Here is a 25,309-nt window from a genome sequence, read left to right as displayed (position 1 = left end):
GCTTATGGAGTGAGGAAGACTGACCAGTAACTAAGCAACTTTAGCACAGTTGTCTCTTGGTATCTATGGGGTATTGACTCCAGAACCCTCATGGATACCAAAATCCAAGGATGCTCAAGCTCCTGATACAAAACGATGCAGCATTTGCATATAACCTATGTACATCCTCCAGTATACTTTAAATCATTTTTAGATTACTTATACCAAATGCAATGTAAGTCATCTCTAGATTACTTATACCTAATGCAACTTAATTTGAAGGCTCATTTCCATCAGGCTTCAAATGTACTGTAATCATTTGTATTATTTTAAAAAGTCAATTTTCTTGTCTCCCATTACAGCAAAAACTTGTTATTGTCTCTACTTACTGTCGCTATTGTCTATTCTCTTATTGTTTCTTGAATCCACTCCAGTCACACTTACACCCCTGCCACTTCACTGAAATGAAGCAATGTAAATGCTATGTAAATAGTTATTATACTCATTGTTTAGGGAATAATGACCAGAAAAAAAAAGTCTGTACATGTGCAGTACAGATGCGACTATCATAGACCTAACTACATTTTCAATTTGTGGTTGGTTGAATCCATGGGTACAGAGGGAATATTGTGATTGGTGCCATGGTGAGCACGAACACAAGGGGTGCTTAACAGGAAATAAGGACTCCCTGGAGTAAGTAAAGTCTAAGTTGAGATTTAAATGGGGAATGGAAGTTAGCTATGTAGAGTCCCTCTTACCTTCCACAAAAAAGAAAGGGAGAAAAATATAAAGGAAATATTGTTTTAACAAATTTAATTGGTGTAAACATTAAGTTTAAAATTCTGAGTATCTAAATAGAGCCATTCTTGTTTTTGTTTCAATTGAAAAAATTTTTTGGATATAGTTGCACTACTGAGATGGGAATGAATGGCCCATTGATAAAATTCTTTCAAGTCACTTGGAGAAAAAGAGGGCTTTTATTACATTTTGCACCCATGTCCCCAGCCGGCAGGTAGGGCCATTAGTCAAGATGTAAATACTATATCACAAATATTCCTGAATACAAAGCCCTGATTGAGGAAAGAGTGGATTTGGACCAAGTTGTGTTCGTGGTAGGATGTTGGGTAGGGAATGGTGTCAAATAGAAGATGTAGTTGCTAGTTTCTAGGAATAATAATAATCACAAAAATATGTTGTACATCAATTTGTGTGCCAAATACTGTTCTAAGTGCTTTTTGTGTATTAACTAATTTAATTCTTCCAATGATTCTGTGAGGTAGGTAATATTCCTATTCTTACTTTACAGATAGTAAAGACAGACTTACAGACAGACTTTACTACAGTCAGCAAGTAATAGAGCTGGGATCCAAGTCAAGACCAGCTGACTTGAAAGCCTGTGCTCTTAACTCCTACAGTCAGTACTTTCCCCCTTGGGGAAAGAAAGGCTTTGTGGAAATGTAGATACATAAATGACATACGAGAAGAGAAAACAGAAGCAAATATCAGCATGACTGTATGGCCATATATCCATTAAGTGCCAAGAGATAGGTTGAGTGATTAGAGTTACTGAACTTGGGGTTGGGATGGGGTGGGGATTACTTCGTCAGGAAGGTCTACAGAAAAATAAATCTTGGGCCGGGTGCCGTGGCTCACGCCTGTAATCCCAGGACTTTGGGAGGACAAGACGGGCAGATTACCTGAGGTCAGGAGTTCGAGACCAGCCTGACCAACATGGAGAAACCCCGTCTCTACTAAAAGTACAAAATTAGCCAGGCTTGGTGGTACATGCCTGTAATCCCAGCTACTTGAGAGGCTGAGGCAGGAGAATCACTTGAACCCGGGAGGCGGAGGTTGCAGTGAGCCGAGATCACGCCATTGCACTCCAGCCTGGGCAATAAGAGCGAAACTCCATCTTAAAATAAATAAATAAATAAAGTAAATCTTAAGCAGTGTTTTGTTAAGAGAGGAATGTAATTATAACTACTACTAGCTAACATTTTTTGAGCCCCTACTATGTGCCAATAAATATTTTAGATAATATCTAACTCAATAGTCAAAACAACCTGAGGCAGGTACTATTATATTTCTATTTTTAGATGCGGAAATTGAGACACAGAGAAGGTAATTTTCCCAAAGTCTCAGAGCTCAACATGGGTGGAGCCAGGTTTTGAACCAAGGCAGCCTGACTCTTCCTTAAATCTATTGACTTGCTCCGGTAATTCTTCCCTGTCTCTCACGTCAACAATTTTTCTCTCTTCATGGAATCCTTCCCATCAGCCTTCAAATGTGCTGTAATCATTTGTATTATTTTAAAAAGTCAATTTTCCTGTCTTCCTTTACAGCAAAAACTCATTAAAATAATTATCTCTACTTATTGTCTCTCTTCCCATTGTTTCTTGAATCCACTCCAGTCAGACTTACACTCCTAACACTTTGCTGAAACTTCTCTTGTCAAGGTCACCAGTGACCTCCTCATAGCTAAATGCCGAGGTCAATTCTCAGCTCTCATCTTACTTGACCTTTTAGCACTATTTCCTATAGCAGATCCTTCCTTTGTCTTCCAGGACATTATCCCTGTTTTATTTTTTCCTATTTCCCTAGCTGCTCCAGTTTCCTTTTGCGGGTTCTTCGTATTTCCAACTTCTTAATGTCAGAGTCCTAGACTGCTTCTCACTTCTATTCATAATCACTCCCTCAGTGATATCATTCTGTCTTGTGACGTTAAATACCACCTACATGCTGTTGAATCCCCAAATTTATATCTGCAGTCCAGATCTCTCTTCCAAACTCCAGATTTGTATATCCAACTGATTACTTGTCATTCCATTTGGATGTCTAATAGGAATCTGAAATTTAATATGTCCAAAACCAAACTGCTGATATTTTCCCCACAATCTGATCTTTTCATTGTCTGGCTCATTTCAATTAATGGCCATGCAATCTTCCAGCTGCTTAGGCCAAAAACTTCCGCATCACCTTTGACTCTTCCCTTTTTCTCATTCCCTCACCTCAGTCTACATTCAATCTTAATGATTTCACCTTCAAAATATATTTGGGCTCTAACCACTTTTTACCAACTTTACTGCAATCATTGTGGCATGTTTGGATTATTGCAAAAGCCTCTTAATGGGTCTCCCTGTTCACCCTTAACCTTCTAACCCACAGCAGCCTGAGTGATCTTGTTAAAGCCTAAGTCAGAGCATGTCACCTTTCTTATCAAAATTCTGCAATGGCTCCTCATCTCATTTGAAGCAAAAGCTAATGTCTATACAATGGCCTATGGCCCTACCCCAGTAGTTTTTCATCATTACTATACATTAGAATCACCTGGAGAACTTTTTAAAAAATGTCTGGTCCTCACTCCCAAATAAAATGAAGCCATATCTCCAGGAGTGATAATATGTAGTGTGGCCCAGGTATCTGCAGTTTTTCATAGTTCCTCAGGTGATTCTGAGAACCAGAAAGGGTTGAGAGTTCCTGGCTTCTTTATACCTTGATCTTCTACTACTCACTATCCCTGGCTTATTTCTATTCCAATCACATTGGCCTGGCTTGCTGGAGGATGACAGGCATGCTCTTCCCTCAGAGTCTTGGCACTAGCTGCTCCCTCTGCCTAGTATGTCCATCCCCAGTTCCCATGACGGCTCACTCCCCCACCTTCTTCAAGTCTTTGCACAAAAGCGGCTTCTCTATGAAGCCTTTCCCGGTTCCCATTTCAAAGTGCATTAATCTTTTCTGCTTTATGTTCATCTATACCCCATCATCTTAACTATTATGGTTTTACTTACTTCTTTTAGTGTATATCTCCCCTAGGTAGAATGTAAGCAAGCTCTCTGTGGGCAGGGATTGATCTGTTTTGTTTACTGCCATATCTCCAGTACCTCGTGCATAGTATCCGTTCAGTAAATAATTGTTAAGTAAATGAATTATTTGACAAAATAACACATAATAAAGCAAGATTAGGGTAACAAGTCATCCAAGTAAAATGGAGAGCAAAGGAAAATCCAGGTAAGTAGTTAAGTCTATTTGCCTTTAGTTCGGGGGCAAAGAGGTGTCCACAAACTAAGTCTATATGCTCACTAATAAAATTTGAGATTGATTCTCAAGCTAGTTGAGAGGTCCTCGCATTTTTTAAGACCATGGACCTTTTTGTTAGTCTGGTGAGGCTTATGGAAGTCTTTTCAGAATAATGTTTTTAAATAAATAAAATGAAATCCATAGAATTAAAAGGAGACCAATTATTTTGAAATATAGTTAGAATAATTTTTAAAGGTTGTAACATAATAATATATGTGCCTCTATATTAGTATGTTAAAATCAGGAGTCAGCAACCTTTTTCTCTAAAGGGTTAGATAATAAATGTTTTTAGCTTTGTGGGCAATATAGTCTCTTGGAACTACTCAACTCTGCCATTGTAGCGTGAAAGCAGCCAAAGATAAAATATATACGTGAATTAGCATGACTATCTTCCAATAAAACTTGAGCTACAAAAGCAGGCAGCAGGCAGTTTTCCAAGTAATAAGGTCTACTGATTGGTCTAATAACTATGATGATTGTGAAGTGGCAGTGATCCTAAATTATATTTTGAGATATCTATTAATACAACACCTGTAATGTGATATAAAAAATTTTATGATTTTTGTTGGTGGCAAAGTCACAGGTGCTGCTAATATTAACTATGATTTATACATTCATAGTTGAAGGAAACACTAAGTTATAGTTAAAAGTCAGTAAAATAAAGATGTAATTTTTCCCATCCAAATTCACAGACCCCCTAAATTCTATTCATGGACCCCAGTATAAGAACCCCTGAGCTAGGAGTCTTAACAGTTCAAAATACACATATTAACAACAGAGTAAGATTTAACTCTGAATGACAATCCTTTCTGAGTTGAGTAAGTTTAGAATCGACCCAGATCCTGGTCACATATAGCTTTGTGGTGGTTGTATCGGCTGATGGCAAGAATTGATCTCCACAATATCCCACAGCCCCTAGTAAGGGATGTCAGGAGCAGCTACTAAATAGAAACAAGCATAGAAGGAAGTGAAGAGGGCTGAATTTGATTGTTTGAAGCACAGAGAAGGAATGAGCAGGCAGGGATCTTCCATCAGTTTAAAAATTCTGAGGAAGTTGCACAAACTTATCGAATTGTCAAGATTTGCAGGCATTGATGAGCCCGGCTCTGTACATACATACATACAATGAAAAGGAGTATTATTAAGGGACGCAGTGGAAGGCCCATGACCTTTTCTGGAAAATGGCAGATCCCTTCTCTATAATTCCTACATTACCCAGAAGCCTCCAACTTCTTAGAATTCCTAGTTTGAAACTGCAAATATCCCAGCAATAACTTTCAAACACCACAATTTCCGCTGATATTGCCTCATACCCAATTCGGCTTTATAGTGCAGTTCCAATTTAATTGTAGCTACTGCATTGATTGGGTCAGATAATCTACGTGGATTTCTAACCAGAGCCAAGCAAGAACTCTTTCAGGACCCAGAAGCTTATTGCCCGTTAGAGTGGTAGTTAAGCGAAAAAGAAAAAACCTGGTATTTTGAATTTATGGCAATAATAGAAAAATTGCTAGGTACTTTTGATGAAGGAGTTTAAAGTGAATACAACACTGCATATATTGACTTCATATTTCAGTGCACATCCAGATTTATTGATTAGAGAAGGACTGACTCAAACCAAGATTGATTTGATAGAAATCACAGTCTGCTTATTTATCATGTGAAGAAAATTTACACATCTACCTAGGCATAGGGGTATTACTTATTGACTCTGAATTAAGACTTGGCTGAGTGTCAAGTTTCCACTGGCAGTCCGTAGACCCCTTTCGAGAAAATTCTTGTTTGCATTTGAGCAAGAAACCATGAAAAGAACATTTTGGTTGTTTAAACGCCCAAAAGTACTTTAAAAAATCAAAATTTAGTACAATATTGTTAACTGGTATTTGTGGTGGTACTAAGATTGTTGGCTGAATGAGGTTTTCTTTTATTCTATTTATAAAGAAAGCAAATGAAGAATAACGTCAACAAAAGGACAACATTTCAAGCACTTTAGTTATACTCATTTATAAGTAAATATTAGTATACCAATTAGAAATCATTCTCTAATAAGGCAGGATGTTAAATAGTCTCGGAACAACCATTCAAAAGCAGTCTCTTAAGTAACTCTACTTAGAAGTACTTGGTTAAATTAGCAGTAACTTAGCTAATATTTGTGAAGTACTTAGATTATGCCAGAACGTGCTATATATTTTTCACAGATGGTCTTTTAAAACCTTTAAAAAATCCCTAATAAGTAGGTATTGGTGTTGTTCTCATTTTATGTTTGAGAAAACTGAGTTTCAGAGAGGCTAAGTGACGTGCCAGAAGTCTCACAGACGATACATAGAGATGGAATAAAAACTGGCTCCACTGGGTTCTCCAATTTGCGAGTTCTTGAGTGAATTATTCCCCCCTCACAGTGAGGAGGGAGTAGGGAAATCAGGAAGAGAAAGAGCAGGTTAATAATATTTAACTGAAAATCCTAAATTTCGCATCTTTCAGGAATTAATCACTCAGGGCACTGGTTCCTAACTGCAAACCAAGTGGCATTAGATTTTGGAAGAAAGGGCCTAACCCATTTTGCTACTGGTTATTTTCCTTCAGCACAACAACTGCATTGCAAGGGAAATAGCTGCTCACAAGTGTTAAGGGCCTTATTACTGTTCAAATGCCCTTTTAATACTCTTTATGCTGGCAAGGGTACATTACAAATGAAATACAGGACAGGAATAATTCAAACTCCTTGGATGCTGGCATTTTGTAAACCTCAAAGCCATAGTACAAATCTCTCTCAAACCTCTGGAAATCCATCTTCATAGCAGAGAGTAGGTGGGAAGGGGCTTGCAAATCCTTTTCAACCTGACAGCTCAAAAACCTAACTTGTTTTCTGATTCCTCAGCCGTGACAGGTTGGTGGCGGTGTATTTTTCACTTCAGAAGCTAAGAACTTTTGCTAGAATATGGAGGCCAGAGCAACTGGGCTTTAATGCTAGATTCTGCACAGGGAAGACAAAGGAAAAAACAAGATGAAATATTGGGCAGGTCTGTTCTGGCGCTTTTGCATAAAATGCATTTGATAATAAACGTTATATTTTGAAAGTTCCTGTGCCTTTAGACACAATGTCTTGGCAAATTCTCAGCATCTTCCCTACCATCTGTATACACCCATTTGCTCCACTTAGTTAACCTATTCCTAACGCTTACTCCTCAAGGAAGTGTATCTCCACCCAATTTGAGGTGGCAAATAACCTGTCCGCCCCCCAATATTACTCTACCACCTGGCTACTGAGCCTGAAATTTCCACCATGTTTCATTTATTCTAACTTTATCTACTTACTACATCTGTTTATCCTTCCAGCTACCCACCAATCTATCAAAAAATATTGTCTGCCCTGTGCCAAGCACTCTGTTGCGTTCTGGAAATTCATTGATAATTAAAGCAGACGTGGCTTTTGCCTTTGAGTGTACGGCCTATTGGGTGAGACACAATAAACATGTAAAGAGACACAGAAGTGATTCACTTTAAATTGTGCTATGTGCTATGATGAATATGAATGCAATGGGTGTCATGACAGAAGATACCAGGAAGGGATCTACGTAGCGTGCTCAGGTGTCAGTTCAGTTGAAACTTTTTTTTTTTTTTTTGAGACAGGGTCTTTTTCTGTTGCCCAGGCTGCAGTGCAGTGGCGTGATCATAACTCACTGTAGCTTCGACCTCCTGAGTTCAAGCGATCCTCCTGCCTCAGCCTCCCAAGTAACTGGGACTACATGCATGTGCCACCACACTTGGCTAATTTTTAAATTTTTTGCAGAGATAGGGTCTCACTATTTTGCCTAGGCTAGTCTTGAACTCCTGGCTTCAAGTGATCCTCCTGCCTTGGCCTCCCGAAGTGTTGGAATTATAGGCATGAGCCACCATGCCTGGCCTCAGTTGAAACTGACATTCTACTAGGCGGAATTCCATTTAAAGTACACATACAGCTGGGTGTGGTGGCTCATGCCTGTAACCCCAGCACTTCGGGAGGCCAAGGCAGGAGGGTCCCTTGAGCCCAGGAGTTTGAGATCAGCCAGGGAAACATACCATCTCAAAAAAATTAAAAATAAAAATGTAAATAAACTACACATATACCATGTAGCAGGGATAATGCACTAACTTACTAGGGTGGTCACATTTACAGAGGATAGGACTCTGAGGGCATGGGTCTCAGAATAGGTCGGTTTTTTTGGTAGACTGTGGGTCAGGGAGAAGAGAAGTAGACTAACTGAATTCTTTCTATGTGCTAGGTTCTCTTCTAACTGTTATTTAAAAGGTTACCTTTCCTCATTCCAACCTTATCACCAAGAGGTAGGTAGGCGTCAACTCCATTCTATGGATAGAAAAGCAGTTTCTGAGAGGTTAAGCAATTTGACCAAGGTCACAAGGTTAGTTGGTGGCAGACCCTAGGAGTAGGAAAGCTAGAGTGTTGTGTGTGGGGAGGAGTAGGGAGTTGGATAAAATCTAAGGCCTACCAAAAGGAAAACAGAGGCAAAAAAAAAAGAGGGGGGAATATGGTGTCATTAACCAAACATGAATTAAAAGGCCCGGTCCTGTCTTTAAATTGGTTACAATTCACCTGCAGAAAGTTGAGGAACTCATGATACAGGGCAGAATATAATAAGCAATACTAATAGTCAAGTCCAAACTGTGCATTATGACTGAGGAAGATAAACAAGAAACAAGCAAGGGAGGAGTCGGGAAACTTTGAAAAGGCTACTGGGAGGAGGTTGTCAAAGCCATTTAAAATGGAGACTTCCTTTAAATACAGTGCTTGCTTCCTTTTGCTTGGATGAAGCAGTTTTAGATTTCAAGCAAGTTAGGTACAAAACAATGATTACTGAACTGTCTGGAAGGTCAACAGACACATTATGATCATTGAGTTATGAATCACTGAAGGCTATATGGGTCCAAGCAACATCCCATCTGCGGATACTATTTCAGGTCAAAACACATAATATCAATTGTTGTCCCCAGCTCCACTTCCCGTCACTAAAATGTGACAGTGATTAAATGCAAAATGCAAATATTACAGTATGTAAGTACAAATTTAAAACAATAATGGCCTCTTGTCAGACAATATGGAAAGGCAAAGTTGCATGGAATTTGTTATTATACTTGCAAATACAGCAATATTTACAATGGGTTGACACAGAGCTACATAACCCAATACGAGGCGAGGGAAGAATTATGGAAAGCAGGAAAGGAAAATTGTGAACACGGAAGAACACTGCCTTTAAGGAATCACAAAGGAAGGCATGAAGAGGGAGGAAAACAGTTTCAAGGTCAGTGTTCCTCAGACATTTCGGAATAGCCCCCATGCTCCTAATTTCTTTTATGAATCAAAGCAAAGGCCAAAGGATCAGTTTTTTGAAGTTTGCTTATGGCCTAACGTCCTCAGTGTCAACTCTAATTTCTTAATTGTCTTATACTTCTTAAATCTCTCATTTTTCTATGAACCATGAGATCCGTGAGGCCAGAAACCATGTCTGTCTTGTTCACCATTCTATTTCTAGCATTTAACAGTGCCTGGCACGTAGTGCTTGCTCAATAAATATTTGGTATTTGAACGAATAGTTGTTCTCCTGGCTGCCTTGAAAGCTCTGGTGGCTTTCCTCCCCTACTAAGAAATTGCCTCCAGGCTCTGTATCTCTCCTTATCCAATTATTTTCACTAAAACCTGCTTATTTTATATCTTATTCCCTCAGAGACTCTCTAAAGAGAGCAGATTTTAACAATAAGATTAATAGTTTCAGGCACTGCATTAATCTGGGTCCAACCAGAAAAATAGAAAACCACTGTAAGTGTTTAAAACAGAGGAAATTTAATGCCGGGAACCAGTTACACAGATGGTGGGGATACACATAAGGACAGTCTTGCCTCCCAGATCAAGAGTATGTGGAAAACAGTTCTCTTGATGCATAATCCTGTTATGAGCTCACGCAATCTAAGGGCTGGAAAGAATCTTCAACTTTGTTAAGCTCCAACTCGTCAGATGGCTGTTGTGCCACAGATGGCTATTGCCTACTCCAACATCTCTTCTTCTCTTTCTCCTCAGGCACAGAATGGCTGTTTTTAGATGAACACATTTCTACCCGGAATCAAAGATAATTCTGTTTTTCTGACCTTCCTTGCAGCTAGCCAAGGCCATGAGACTAACTTTTAGGCAATAATATGTAAGCAAAGGTGTCATGTGGGACTTCCAAGGAGGTTTCTGAAAGGGAGTGGACACATTCAAGAGGGGCTTCTTTTGGTTTTCTTCCTTTCCTCCTTTTTGAGGCCTATAGTAAAGACATGTTGTTGGAACTCCATGGGCCCATGAAGTATCCTTGCGGGTAGAAGACATGGGATAGGATGATACAACAGGAAGACAGGACGCCAGGTCCGTGATGACACTAGAGAGTTACCCTGTAGCTTCGGACTGCCCACTTCCAAATCACTTTCACATGAAGGAAAAATAAACTTCTATATTATTTAGCCATTGTTGTTGAGTTTTCTGATCTTTTGCTTTCTTTCTATTATATACAAGTGAATCTAATCCTAACTAATCCAGTTATATCATTTTTATTGCATCTGAGACAAATGGCCATTTAACTTTGGCTTGGATACTTCCTGTGGTGGGAAACTTACTAATTCTTTGGGTGGTCTATGTATCTTTGAACAGCTGTTACTAATGAGAACTTTTCTTAACTGACTGCAAATTTATATTTATTAAGATTGTACTTAAGGGTCTTTGAATGGTTTTGGGTCACAAAGAACCTTCAAATTTTTTTTTATGTCACGTATTTGAAGATGTGTCATGTTCCTTGGAGTCAGCTCATCTCCAGTTTAAATATCTCCAATTCTTTCAGCTACTCCCCACAAGACCGTTTCTTCATTTCAACAAGCTTAACCTAGCTTCATGTATTAGTTCATACAGCAAGCCCTATGGAAAAGAGCTCCAGGCTATGAGATTCAGCAATGTTGCCTGCAGCCCTATATATTTAATTGATTCCATTGAATTAAGGAAAAAGTACTTTCTACTTGTTCTAGTCTAAATTAGCAGCCTGAAGTTTACATAATGGACTTCACTATTTTGGGTGGGCTAAAATTGAGGTTAAAACAAACACGATTATTTAATCCTATACTATATTATAATCAGCGTGTTCAGCAAGAGACTTAAAGTTTTAATTCATTATTAACCACATTGTACACAAACCAGCTTCTCCTTTTACATAGTAAGAGGCAACATTCCCAGAGTCATTAGCTATTGCTTAATCTTTTTAAACAAAGCTCCCTTCTTAAATGTTTTCTGTGCATGTAGCCAATTCATACTGTTGGGCTTTCATCTCCAGGGCTGTCTGCTTAGCACCTGTCGATCACTTCTAATGGCAACATATTCTTGGAGTCTACTGAGAAACCGCTTTCCATATGTGTTAGAAGAAATTTATAGCTCTCAAAATGTGCGTCTAAGAGTTATGCTTCTCCCCCACCACCCAACTAGAAGGGTGGCAAATGCCATTGACTCCTACCTGTCAAATTCAATAAACTAATTTTTTTTGTCATCTCAGCTGACACTTCTATGGCATTTCACACTGTTGACTACCTCATTTTCAAAACTATCTACTCCTTTGGTTACCAACATGGCATCCCTACTGGTTCTTCTTCTGTATGGCCATTTCTCAGTTTCCTGTGCTGGGTCCTCTTCCTCTAATCACCACTTAATTGTTGCTGTTCTTCAGAGCCCTGACCATGGCCATCTGTGCTTCTCATTTTGCACCTTTACCCCAGACAATCCCATCTACTTCTATATAATCAGCATAGGCTGATGACCTTTTAGTCTGTATCTCCAGCTCTGACCTCTCTCTTGAGCTCCGAATCAGCATTTTCAACTGACACAGGGGCAGCGCTCTTGATGACGCACAGGCACCACAAACCATGAATCTTCAAAACTCATTATCTCCCCACCCACAACTCAGATACTCAAGCCAAAATCAGAGAATCAGGCACTTTCTTACCTTTCTGTAGTTATTCCTGTCAATAAACATGTCATTTAGAGATGTGAAAACCGAGGCTGAGTGCTCAAGTCGCTTGTCTATAAATCCCTCAGCTACTACAAGACAATTTTTTAAAATTTATTTTTAAATTTTCTTTTTTTCTTTTTATTTGTTTTTTCATTTTTTTTCTAAGCCCATACCTTACAAGGACACTACAAGACAAATTCTAACACATTTCAATCTAACTCTGGAGCTGGAACTCTTAACCGTTATGCTAAATTCCCCTTACTAGGTAGTTCTATTATAGAATATTTTGTCTCCATCTTGAAAATCAGAGAGCAAGACCCTGAGGGAAGAGAACACTAAAGAGGAAAGGGTTGTTGAAACATTAGGTTAGTAGGGGAGGTGAGGTTCCTGAACAACCGGGAGAAGTAAAAGCTCAAAAAGTGCAGGGAATGAAAGGCAGTTGAAGGAAAAAGTGCGAGGAGCCAGGGCAGAGCAGGAAGGGCCTCAGGCCAAAATAGTCTTTCTTAGGGTCTTATTGAGAAACAAGTGACCTCACTAGGATTCAATCAAACTTGTAGGTAAGTGGTTTCCAGGTGGGAATGGAAAAAACCTTTTGGTAATCCCAAACTTTGATTTCCACATAACTTATACTGAAATCAAAAGGGCCTATTGACTGATACACGTGAATGGTAAACATGATGAATAGCTGCAAAACATAATAATTGGCATTACTTTGGAACAGAAGCAAAGGTACAATTATCATAGCCCATTCAACCATGAAAATTATAAGCAAATTGACAGTAAAATAATTATTCTCAAAATATTTTTTTCAACAGTTTTATTAAGCATCTTTCTATTGTAGTCGTTTCTATTTCTTCTGCTCCAAATTCTGTCAGCCACTTTTTTTTTCTGGCTTTACACTCAGCAACCCATTAGGAATGGAACTCATTTTCAGTACACAAAAGGCTTTGGGACAGCAAATGTCTTTAATGTTAACACTCTCTCAGTATCCGTTGCTTGACCAAATGGATATATTCCAACAATGTTGGCTATAAGATGAATTCTATTTTGCTTTTGCCTTACATTAGAATGCTGAGGATGTGTTCCCATGAGTTCCTCCCTCCTTGTACCCCACTGAGTGGAATGTTAAAAATACGGAGAAAGGTGGGTATCAAGAAGACATTTCTTAGATGGCACTGATGTCATGATTATTTGGGGGTGGGGGAAAGGTGTTTTGTTTGGGTTCTTTCTTCTGCCATAGGTCTACTGTTCCTCTTACCCTTTTTCAGGAAAATAATTTATTCTAAACCTGTTATTCTAAACCTGTCTGTCTTCACTCTTCTTATGGATCTAAATAGTATCTAGAAAGTATAGGTGTGATGCTGTATCTCACCACTAAGTGCTATGGTTTAATACAAGTTACTCCAGCATGAAAATTCCTTACATTATATTCTTAGCTACTTTAAAAAGTAAGGTAAATGAAACTTCTTTATCAACATCTAAATTAGAACTCAGGTAAAGTGAATTTACTTAAAACAAGGAGTAAGGTAAATTTATTTAAAACAAGGGAAAATTTTAGTTAAAGCTCAGATTTCTATCACCTCCTTCTAAATGACATTGTCAAAATGCTTTCATGTGGCTTATGGTTTCATTTATAAAGTAGTTAGAAAAAAGCCCAATACTTAACCCTAAATAGCTACTGATTTGTTTTTGAGGCAACTGAGGCCGTACAGCCTTTATAAATTGATTAAAAGGCAGGAATGATAATTCTTTCATGTGTCTCAGTTTCTAAATGCCAAGTTTGTTATCCCTAGACTAGGCATATAACTTCTGGGTTGTTATAGTTAAAATAATAACTTACCACTGTCCTGTTTTCTTATAGTATTATATGAATTTATGGATTAATAATCAGAAAATGCTTTCTGGATGAATCTGGCTTTTGTTTCAAGGTGTCTAGCAGGCACACAATGATATAACTGGCTTATGAATTCTGAATTTTTATTTCCTTTCTCTGAATTACTTTGTCCTTTTCTCATGTTTTTATAAGAATTTAAGGCTTGCCAGATTGGATCATGCCAGTATTTCCTATAGCCTAAGATTCTACCTTCAACTGTGGCAGTAAGATAAATTTTGTGGTAAGATGGATATATTTGCTTTTCATGACAACAACCTTAAAAGCTTAGGAACAATCCCTAATAATCTTTTTTGCCCGTGTTTTAAAATTGTTCTTATTATTTTTAAATTGGCAAATTAAAATTATATACATATGTGGTATACAGCATAATTAAAATATGTATACATTGTGCAATGGCTAGATCAAGCTAATTAACATATGCATTACCTCATAGACTTATCATTTTTTTGTGGTGAGAACACTTAGAATCTACTTTCTTAGTAATTTTCAGGTATACAATACATAGTTATTAACTACAGTCACCATGTTGTACAATAAATCTCTTGAAATTATTCTTCCTGTCTAAATAAAATTTTGTATCCTTTGATTTCCAATAACCTTAACTACTCTCCACTTGTTAAGGATCTGTCATACATAATTTTTGTTAACATCATTGTAACCTTCTTATATTTTTCATTTGGATTACTATGTTTTTCTACATGCTGATAAACAACTGATTTGACTAAAATTTATCCACTGAATTGCCTGATTTATTGACAGAGTAAGCTGAATGTTTTGGCATTTTATAGATGTAGCCAAAGGCACACACCAAACAAGCAAACTGAATGGGAAAATGCTTGTGACAGTTTGGCCCGAGGGTACTGTCAAGCTCCCCTGGCATTCCAGAAGATCCCTCTCCAGGGAAACCAAAGGGCATGGCAAGACCAATTATCAGATCAGGTCAGCATCAAATTTCAATAACCATGGAAAAAAAATGTAGGAACTGGTGGCAGACTCGAATCAGGAGCTAAGGACCAGGTGGTATCAGACATATATGATGGTGTGACTTCTCTGACATTTGACCTTGATGGTCACTTGATTTCAAGATAAGAGTTGGGAAACTCCTGTGGCTTGGGCCATATGCTTCCAGATGATTCAGTTACTGACAAAATCACTAATAGGGGAAGATATTTATAGAAGTGTAGAATCCCAAACTCATAAGGAATGGGGCTGCTCTAATAGTTACTGACCACATTTCACTTGCACTATTAGATTCCTTTTTGAAAACTGTCTCTTAAAGGGATGGTTTCAGACTGCAGTCTGAAAAATGAGTCTTTTCAGAAGAGGATTACTAGTGAGATGAAGGGACTCCAAGTCATGACGTAAGGAACCCAGGATGTTTAATTAGGAGTAAAAAAACTTAAGGAGGGTTATTTTTTAGAGGAGGGATCAATTTGTCCTATGTGGCTACATATAACAATTCTATTTTTCTAGTGGAGCTCTCTTTCCATGTAGATACGAGGCAAAAATGAAGATTCACCCTCTAAGTAGAACACTAGAGAAGAAAAAACAAACTATCATTTAAAACACCATCATTTCATACCCCAAAAGTAGAAAGGACATAATCTCAGAGTGAAGCAAAGTCCTTTAATACATTTAGCTTTCTACCACATTGCCCTTATTGTTTTACAGACCTGCAAGATTTCATTAGGATTTTGCACAAGTCCCTGAAACTAGCCTTTGGGAGCCACTGAAGTAGATGAATTTTCAGATCCTTCTAACCATGAGATATTTTAATTCTATGATAGAATTTCACTTGTACCTGGACCGCAGAACAGAACCAAGGGACTGGACCTAGGTCAAGGGACAGGCAGATCCTGAACATCTGTTTGTGAAAGGGTTGGCAGTCAGGCCCAGAGCAGAGTACTTTTTCTCCTTGGAATTCTTAATCATATTTCCCAACTGTCAATATGGAGAAAAATTTATCTAAAAAGGCCAGAGGGTTGTCGTGAGGAGAACTCGATGTTGAACTTCTGTGCCCAACCTTGAGCTTTGGGCTCTCCATTGCCAGCCTGTGCACCATAATATTTGGAAGAAAAGACAGAAATGCCAGTTTTGGCATCTCTCTCAGTAATAACATTTCAAATGTCTTTGCTTTTTTTCTCTTAACATTTTATTACCAGCTTGTAGTTCTTCTCATCCCACATGTGGTCCCACGTCCCACCTTGTGAACTGTTGAAGGTAAGTTGCAGCAAATTGAAATAGAAAACCACATATCCAGGGTGATTTATCATTAATGTGAAATTCTATCCTAACCTGAAAGTCAAGGAGCAGGAATCCCAAGCTGTTTCAAAATTCATATTACAAGACAGACAATCAGATGCCCCAAACCACAACATCTTGTACTCTATTAATCGTACACTGACAGAGCCCTTTGGTTGCATTTGTATTTCCAAATAAATACAAACATATGTCACCATTTTTTATTGATTTTGGACTTTCCTAGGAAGGAAACACTTAAATTATAATAAATGGTGTCAACGAAAACAAATAGTGCAAAACCTATTAAGAAGGCATTTGTTGCAGAACTTGGTTTGATTTGTTGGCGTCAGTTGAAATCATGTCAAAATAATGTCTCCAGAAACCAAATAAAAATTTGTTTGCAAATTTGTCTGTGGCAAGCATTTCTAGCACATAAAAATCCTTAAGAATCAATATGGTTTTATTCAGTATGCAAATGTATTGAAAAGCATTACGGCAAAAATTCCATTGCTGAATTATATGATAGTGTTAGTGAATTAATAAATAATAATAGATGATAAATAATATAGGGACTGAACTAGATAATACATTTATGAAGAAGTAGAGGGAGAAAAAGATTAAGGGGATAGTCTTGGGAGAAGATCAATTTTCAGATAAGCTAAAATAACATTTTATATTCAGAAAATTAATGGAGTTTAGTCCGTAACTCACAAAGTCCAGTTGAAGTAAATTTCACTGCAGCCTCTAAAAAGGAAAGGAGATGCAAATTGCCTAGTTCTGAAGTGATAACCATTGGAGTTCTAATATGAATCAGTCTGCATCTATGATTTGCGTGACTGTGTTTGCCTTCCAGGTAATTGGGAATTTAATTGCTATCAGGATAAAATTTGAGTATTATTTGCAAATGATGTCAGTGCAATGTATCCCAATGTGCGTTTTTGAGAGTCATTGTAATTAGGCAAATGGGAGGGCTGCAGTTGGGGCTGGACTTCAGTATAGAATTTAAAAAGAGCTTATCTTCAGCATTCTCCAGATTCTCTTCTGCTACTACCGTCTTGTTCCTCACCTTACAGTGCTGTTCGAACTGCATCTGACCTTTTTGTCCCTCTCTCTGTTTCCTCCTCACACTGAAACAGACCCCTTCTAATCTCATTCCTGATATGTTTAAAGGATCTCGTTAATGTCTTTATCCCTTACCTCTCCCAGATACTTTCTTTCTCTTTTTGCAAAGTAAAAAAAATTAAAAACCCAAGCCGAATCTCAACCACCATCTACTATCACCATAGTTTTATAAAAAGAAGGGCGCTTTAATGCCTCCCAGCCCCCAAATTAAAGCAGGAAGGACACCATCTCAGAAAAATAGACAGCTTTTTAACTGAATACATTTAGCTTTTTGACAAACTCTCATTACATTGACCCTATTTTTTCTAATTTTGTTTTTTAAAAAAGCCAAATTTTATCACAGCCCAGGATTATTTTGTAAACTGATGTCTGAAAACTGCTTTGATGTTGCAAAGGGAAGAGGTACTGATTTTCTGTGGTGGGGTAAAGTATAGTTATGGAACAAAGCAGGATGAAGCTGGGTGGTTCATCTTAGGGATCAGACAGTAACAACAGGCTCTGGGGTAAAGTAGAAAGAATGCATGGAATATAGGGATGACAAGTAAGGCTCTATCGGCGGGGAAGCATGTTGGAGAGGGTCACGAGGGCTTTACAAACATGGCTACCCAAGGGGAAATGACTATAGGTTCTTCCCATGGCTCTTACAACCTCTTTGACATGAATGGTTAGAATTGTAGGACTTTGTATGGTGCGGCTGGCCTTTTGCTGGCCATATCACACTGTGCAGCCAGCTTCCTTGTTGCAGTGATTGGATATTGCAATTCCCCTTCCTCTGTAAGCACCACTGATATAAGCCCATTTTGGGTTGGCAAGACAGCATTTTTTATTGATTTGAATTCTGCAAAGTGTTCTGTAAGCAAAGTCTTCCAGAATTAGGGAGAGCAAAGTTGCTGAATTATGCATATTTTATATGTACATAGTATATTTGTACGCGTGTGTGTATTCCAACTTCTAAAACAGATTATACCAGTTTCTTTTTTTTTTTTTTCCTTTGCAAAAAAAAAAAAAAGGGACCAAAAGAGCTCAATCAAAGCTTGAACTAAGTGCTGTCATGGTTCCAGCTTTGGGGATTGTTAGAAGCATCCTGAGGAAAAATTCAACAGAACAATGCCCTGTTGTTAGTTGTGAGTGAAATCTACAGACCATCAGAGGGAGTACTTTAGCTGCTGTGAAAGGGCTCAGAGGGAGACAGATAATAAATGTACAACAATCCAATGTCAGAAATGATCACTATTGCAAAATGAGACTGAAAGCCTATTTTTTTTTTTAGCAATTTCTACAGATGAAGTCCCACCTCTGGCCATGGCCAAAATTAGCTGGATAATTCTTTGAATCTGGCTAATGTGGAATCTTGCAAGGACAAAGAGGATTTGTTCACGAACTGGTAAGAGAGGTACTGGTCATGCATGCTTAAATGTGCTAATAGTTCTGGTCTTTAATGGTACCGACTTAATGAAGATGATGTTATGCATTTTTAATTGTTCGCCTATGATTTGACATTAGCCATGCCTTTCTAATATGAAGATTTGTTGGCCAGAACTGACATTAGCTGTAAATGGATCTTTAAATTGTCAGTTCCTCCCACATCTTCCTTGCTTTTGTTTTCCCTAGTGCCTTTCAACTGAATTGATGAGCCCTATTTGCAGGCCCAGTTCACCCCCTACCCCTTTCCTAAATCAATGTTTAAAATGGCAGAAAATATATCAACAACCTCAGACTAATTTAACAGGGCTTGAAACCCTGAGCCGGGAGTGAGCTTTGTGCGCTCGTTACACCCCTGAATTGCAGTCCTGCTTGCCCCCCTTTCTAGGTTACTTTTGCTTTGATCTCCCACCGTACAGTTTGTCCGGTAATTTGGCCTTGTTTCCCTCTAGGGCTAAGTCTGCATGCAGAACCTGGCCTAACTCCTGCCAAACTTCTTCCTAGAGTATGCCCCAGCCCATTTCTTTGATACCTTATCAGCTGGCAAGATATGGACATATGATGATGATGATGCACACTGTGCTTCACTTCTGGGTTGAAACCTTTCTAGAAGTTCTTGCTACTGAGTTGGCTCTCCTCCTTCTGACTATTGTTTGAGGCTATAAACACTGCTCTAGATATTCCCAACTGTCCTCGCTGAGATCCCACTCTGCAAATTGTGGTCAGATTCCCTCAAAACCTATTCTAGTTAATGGGTGTTTGCTTGGTCCAACTTCCTCTCCCTTCATGCTTTGTGGCTGAATCCATCCATGATTTATCTTTGTAGATGATGTGAGGGTTTTTGCAAAAAGCTCTATCTCCAAAATCTCCATCAATGATAACTGAAATTTCTTGCTATTAGAGATTCAGCACTTTGACATAGGATATTGTCTAAAGGTAATGTCTGTAAGAATGCATATATTCCAGGTGTCTCAGGGTGTTCTAGGCTAAGCTGTGGTAATGAGTAAACCCAAATATGTGATAGCTAAATATAATAGTTTATTTCTTGCTCACATAGCAATCCCGTGTGGGTTCTCAAGTCAGCAGGGTGGTTCTCCTCCCCACAGTCATTTTGAGATTCAGGTTTTCCCCATTTTGTGGCCCCTCAATTCCCTAGGGCCTCATTGGCATCTAGACACTGCTGGTGAAAGAAAAGAGCCAGACTGGAGAGTAAGACCTTTTTCTTAAAAGCTTTGACCTGAAGGTGGCGCCCTGTACCTATTCTCACATGCCATTGGTCACGATTCAATCACATGGTCACATCTAATTGCAAGGGAGGCTGGGGAATGTAGTCTAGTTATTTTGCCAGGAAAAATATGGGAGAATAGATTTTGGAGGACAGCTAACAGTTGCTGCCATACCAAATAAGGATAACATGCTAACTTGTTTTCAGTCTTTAATGCCTTAACCCAGTTTGGCTAATTAAATTGCTAATATATTGGAAAACAGATGACAAAATAATAGCATATGAGCTAGGCCGGGGAAACAAAGTAGAGGAGTGTAGAGAATACATAGCCAAACATGGTTCATTGAATGGAAAGGTCAGATTTCTTTCAGGTGAAAATTTGCAGAGATAGGACTCTTAGAAAGTCAGGGGTCAGGCTGGGCACAGTGGCTCATGCCCGTAATCCCAGCATTTTCCGAGGCCAAGGCTGGTGGATCACTTGAGCCCAGGAGTTTGGGAGCAACCTGGGTGACATGGTGAAACTGCATCTCTACTAAAAATACAAAAATCAGTAGGGCATGGTGACGCCTGCCTGTACTCCCAGCTACTATAGAAGCTAAGATGGGAGGATTGCTTGAGCCTGGGAGGTGGAGGCCGCAGTGAGCCATGATCATACCACTGCACTCCAGTCTGGATGACAGAGCCAGACTCTGTCTTAAAAAAAAACAGAAAGGAAAAAAGGGGTCAATGTGAGGGTACTGGTAACAGGAGAGACAAGGGGATAGAAACAAAGTAAAGATGAAAAGGATGTCTCAGTTTGCTTCAAGTTAGCCTTGCTTCTACACCCAAAATGCTTGCCAGGTGAGGGTCTTCAGAATGTGAATAATCCAGTGTTGTATTTAGTTCTGTGTCATCTGTCTTTGTGAAAGAGAGGGAGCCAAATACTCCCAAAGCCCAGGTTCTTAGTGTATTCCACCAGGTTCCTGATCTTATAAGACTTTTCAACTTAGTACAAAACCAGAAGAATTAAAATCCCATCAATTTCACCATTCTTTGGTCTTTGCTCAGGTCACAATGAAAGGATAGTTTTCTTACAGCTATTTGTTTGGTGTCAGGCTACCCACTGGGAGCCTTATTATATATGAAGCAAAATCTCTTCATATAGGAATGGGTTCTGTTTCCTGTTGGACATGCCACTTTACACAAACAAGGACTGACCTCTAGTTCATTTATGTCCTCTTTTCCTCCACAGCCCTGCAGACTGTGAGAGACTGACCCATGCCAGTGACCGGCCAACACATCCTTAGCTAGCTGGGTCAGAGCATGAGTTGGTTCAGAAGGGAACAGGGAGGTGAGTGGGAGGCTGGAGGTTGTTATCTGCAGAGCTGTTAATGGGGCTGAATCTGATTTGTGTTTAGCCTGTAAGCACTTTGCAAAGGTAGATGGCAGGCAAAGGTCTGGAGATGCAGAGGCATAGAAACCATAGATTTTGCTTTTTAGCTTGTGTCCTGGATATGTTCACTGGGCAGCAAAAAAGAATCATTGAAGGTGGAGAGTCATAGGCAGTCAATCCATTCTGGATGAATAGATTTCTAAGGGTCTAAGGGCCTCATTAGTATAGACAGTTATCCATGTAATGTGATGTGAGGCGTGCTCCAAAATATCATTTTCTTGCAGTGCCTGAAATCCCATCATTAAAGATCACCCTTTGAAAACCTTTTAAAGCAATTATAATAAACTAAATTTATTTAATAAGCAATTATGTAGCACTTACTATACACTAGACACTATTCTAAAGGCTTTATAGATATTAACACACTTATTCCTTGTAACAACCCTATGAGGAAGATACTATGTTTAGTATCCTCATTTTACAGATGACGAAACAGAGAGAGAGAGAGAGAGGCCCAAGAACACACAGCTAGTGAATGGCAAAGCCAATATTACAAACCCAGGCAGACTGGCTCCAGAGTCTGTACTTTTAACCATTATTCTACACTGCCTTTTATAGCATAGTATGTTACATTGATTTGGGGGAAGTGTAACCCATTCTAGCAGAAATTTATTAACCTAACCATACTATTACCCCTTCCACCTAGTAAAGAGCAGCAAGACTCTGAATGATTTGAAGGGAAGAGGCATAAGAGGTCCTGATGAGACTACTGGGGGGAAGAGGGGATCAGGATGAGGGTATTGTTAAAGGGCTAGATCCTCCCAGCACTTAGTCTCCCTAAACATGCATCACTCAAGGAAAAGTGCTTTATCTCTGTCTTCTAGTTTGTATGAATTGGAGACAGGGTCTCACTCTGTTGCCCAGGCTGGAGTGCAGTAGCATGACCACAGACCACTGCAGCCTCAACCTCCCAGGCCCAAGCGATCCTCCCACCTCAGCCGCTTAAGTAGCTGGGACCACAGGGACACGCCATCATGCTCAACTAATTTTTTTTTTTAATTTTTGTAGAGACAGGGTCTCCCTATGTTCCCCAGGCTGGTCTTGAACTCCTGGGTTCAAGTGATCCTCCCGCCTCAGCCTCCCAAAGTGCTGGGATTGCAGGCATAAGCCACCAAGCCTCGCTTCATCTCTTTTCTAAAAAACTGTATTTAGTATGCTCGGAGGTGGTATAGGCTGAACATGACACTAGGTGGACTCCCATCTACTCAGGGAACAAAGAATGGTTTGGGCTGATTGGGAATCCACGGGCAACCATTTGAAAACCATTTTCTGGTTCTGTAGTTGGAGTTAATGCATCTTGCTGTCCCAGGACAACTCCATGGAGGCTGCTCTGACAGGGTTACTTCCTCTTGCCTGACTTTTCCATGGATAATTTGGTACTGGACACTGCTCTCTGATCACTCAGAGCTCCTGTTAGCTTTTTCCCATCTAGCTTCTTCCTTACACCATTGAAAAAGGGCCACTGTTGTCTCTGCAGAATGTTTTCACCTGATGTCACATAGCCCATGGCTTTCAGTCTGTAGCTGGGTCTTTTACACTCCCTATCTGTGGCTCTTCAAATCTTCAATTTTTGTATTAGACCAAGCTTATCCAACCTGTGGTCCAACACAAATTCGTAAACTTTCTTAAAACATTATGAGATTTTATTGTGATTTTTTTTTTTTTTTTTTAGCTCATCAGCTATGGTTAGTGTTAGTGTATTTTATGTGTGGCCCAAGACAATGCTTCTTCTTCCAATGTGGCCCAGGGAAGCCAAATGTTTGGACACCCCTGTATTAGACTGTATGTCTCACTAGCTGTTCCAGAGGAATATCTGGTGGAAAAGGAGAGGGGCATGATGATTTCGGTGGGTACTACCTCACCGGTCTTTGTCTCTGGAACAACTTTCATGGCTAGATACTATAAGTAAGTTAGTCAGTTAGCAGAAATCTAAGTACCTACCATGTGCAGGATGCTGGATAAACCACTGCATGCCCTAGGCAATCTGAGCTGACCTAACTTGGTCATTAAGTTCTCTTCTAGAAAAAGAACAAATGCTGTTCTCTTGACTGACAGACTTTTCATTCCCTGTGCATAACTAAGGATCCAGCTTCTACACTTTGGCGCTGAGCTCGTTGTCTTCATAATTAATGCTAAAAAGAGCAGATTTGGAAAGAACACAGCAACAAGAGGCTAAGTCTCCAGAGGGAACCTTGGAAGTGGACTTGGTGCTTCCCCTCCCCCCCAGCAATATTAATCCCCTATGGTCACTTGCAGGGAATACAAATGCCCTTCTCAGGCCCTCAGGTTCAATTTCACCATAAGACAATTGACCTATCGCCACGGTGAGGAGCAAATCCTCAAACAAAGCAGCTGCCGAAAGGACTTTGTCAAGCTGGAAATGAATTATTAATATGGCTCTGAAAGGGAACAGCATTGGAAACCAGGCTCTTTATTATTTACATTAATGAGCTGGAAGATGATGCAGTGAGCAAAATCCCAAGTTTGGAGAATGCTGCATTCTGAAGGGCAACAATGAGTGAAGAAACAATGAAATCCAACAAATGTAAATTCAGACTACTGTCTCTGAACAAAAAGCGCAAAGAGGGAGCATTTTCAGAGCAGGAAAGGGCTAACGCAGGGCAGCAAGTCATTACTGAAATTCCCTACCGTCAGTTTGTTTGAGAATGAAGCTCAGACTTAGGAAGACAAGAAAAAAAAATGCCTCAGATTGCCTGCTGGACAGACACAATGCTATACACCTATCAAAGGAGGCGACATTATCTCTATTAGAGATATGTGCCCAGTACAATATGCCATTCGTTTCTTATCTAGGTTGAACGGGAAACTCAATTATTCTGATACAATATCATATTCTGCTCCTCAGAGAGATTCTGAGTCTTCACAGCTTGATTGGCAGAGGAGTATGTATGTGTGCAGGCTTTCTGTATATTTCCTCTAATGCTAATTGCTTTCTTTTTGCTACATACAGAGCCCTGTTTCCCACCAATATCCCCGCCCCACTCCCCATCATCATAAATAATCTTTTGATTAACTTTCTCTTTTTTTCACAACAGCCATATCGTCTAAATGTTTCTCCCTGTTGGCCCCAGCCTGGCAATGCCAGAATTGATGTCTGCCTTCACAGGAAGCATAACAATCTCCTAAGATGAGAGATGCAACATTTTGCGCCACTAAATTAGATCCTTCCCCAGATGGGTATTTCTATTTTATCTGAATTGTACTTTGTCCTGTTATATCTCTTGGTTGCTGGAAATTTGGTCACTTACCTTCCTCTGCATTTCTGCCTTTTAGAGAGCTCCCAACTTCTGCCTCTTTTTGTCTTCAAACATTTGTGGCCTTTTGGTTACTGGTTGTTTATCAGGCTTTGGACCCACTAGTTGCCTTCACTTTTCCTGCCCTCCTTTGCTCTGGCTCTAGCTTGCCTACGTGGCCTAGTCCCATTACCTGCTCTGATTTCTAGAACCTGCATAATCTCTTTCAAATTTCCTTACTTATCTGGGCTGCCTTCTCTCCTAGGTACTACTTTGACCTGCTCTAATCAATACTTTGGAATGACGCTATTATGGGGACTTTTCCTTGTACAACTCCGTACCATTTCTTGCTAGTAAGGCTTTGAGTCAATTTGCGGAGAGAGAGGAGGATGGCTGAGGGGTGTGTGTGTATGTAGCCATTTGGAAGTTACTCTGAATACTTTTTGTTAAATACCTATTGCAGCAAGACAGGACATTTTAAAATAATCTTAAACAGTGTCAATAATATTGGTTTACAGTGATAGACTTGGGCTGCAGCTATCCTAACCCTGAATCTTGCATCAGAAAGGCCTTTGGCAATATTGAGGGAAGGTTTGATTTGATTTAGCTGCTCCTATTGGTGAAGCATAATATAGTGCACATGCATAT

General features: G+C 39.3%; 1 pseudogene; it reads left to right on the top strand.

Annotated features, from left to right (window-relative positions):
- The first annotated feature begins 1,591 nt into the window (after window positions 1-1,591).
- LOC100462348 (tight junction-associated protein 1-like) overlaps window positions 1,592-25,309 on the top strand; it is an 84,737-nt pseudogene continuing 61,019 nt past the window's right edge.

The sequence above is a fragment of the Pongo abelii genome, chromosome X (assembly GCF_028885655.2).
Source record: "Pongo abelii isolate AG06213 chromosome X, NHGRI_mPonAbe1-v2.0_pri, whole genome shotgun sequence".
In the NCBI taxonomy this organism is placed as follows: Eukaryota; Metazoa; Chordata; class Mammalia; order Primates; family Hominidae; genus Pongo; species Pongo abelii.
The sequence above is the reverse complement of the archived record's forward strand: the minus strand, read 5'-3'. Positions and strand labels throughout refer to the sequence as shown.